The sequence below is a fragment of the Octodon degus genome, unplaced genomic scaffold, assembly GCF_000260255.1.
Source record: "Octodon degus isolate 3935 unplaced genomic scaffold, OctDeg1.0 scaffold00058, whole genome shotgun sequence".
In the NCBI taxonomy this organism is placed as follows: domain Eukaryota; kingdom Metazoa; phylum Chordata; class Mammalia; order Rodentia; family Octodontidae; genus Octodon; species Octodon degus.
Window position 1 is genome coordinate 1,295,439 of NW_004524634.1, and position 1,166 is coordinate 1,296,604.

Sequence of the window (1,166 nt, forward strand, 5' to 3'; positions counted from 1 at the left end):
AAAAAAAAAAAAAACCAAAGAAAGAAAGAAAAGAAAAAAAAAATTTGACTCTCTTTTCTCTCTCTTTTTTTTTTTCCTTTTTTGAGACAAGGTCTCAGCTGGGCCTCACACTCATTATGTAGCTCAGGCTGGCCTCGAACCCACAGTGATCCTCTTACCTCAACCTCCCAAGTGCTGGGATCACAGGTGTGCACCTCCATGCCCGGCAACCATTGAATTTTAATCAGATATTTTGCCCAAGGAAGGATGAAGGTACAAAAGCCACCTATAATAACTCCACTTTCTACAAGCCCAACTCCTTGCCAGGCACTTTGTACTGATTTAGTAACTTAGCCTAGGTCAGAAAGCGAACCTGTTCACACCCAGAACCCCCTTTATTAGTCAGGAGGCCAAACGACCTCCCTGGCACCAAGACCCTGTGGCCGGCGTGCTCCACAGGCACATGTCCTGACAGTGCGAGAGAGCTGGAGCAGCCAGCACACAGCAGACAACGCCCAGGATAAAAGCCCAAGTCCCCTGCGGCCACTGGGCCATACCCCATGCCCCACACCTGTAATCCTAGCCCTCGGGAGCCTGAGGCAGGAGGATTCCAGTGAATTACCTGGCCAGCCAGGACTACGAAGCAAAACCCTGACAAAAGGAAAAAAAAAAAAAAAGTAATTCATAAAACACCCTCAGGGAAAAACAAAACCAACTAAAAACTCATTAAGGTCTTATTCAAACAAAACTCACAGGGGCTGAGGAGATAGCTCAGTGGAATAAGTGTTTGCCAGACAAGCATAAGGTCTTGGGTTTGATCCCTGATATCACACACACACACACACACACACACACACACACACACACAAAACCCACCCTCAGGAAACATACTTTTCTTTTTTTGGCTGGCTCAGCCCATCCTGAGGATGGGGCTGGCACCTTATGTGGTGCCGGGAATCGAACTGCCGTCCTCTGAGCCTACCTAAGCTTGCCTATGCAGGTGCTTTAGACCACTGAGCTATCTCACCAGCCCACATTTTTTCTTTTCTTTTTTTTTTTTTCAGTACTGGGGATCGAACTCAGGGCCTTGCACTTGACAGGCAAGTGCTTATTCTACTGAGCTATCTCCCCGGCCCCCACTTAAATGTTTTTTTAACCTGATTAAAAGATTTAGGCATAGTGAGTTC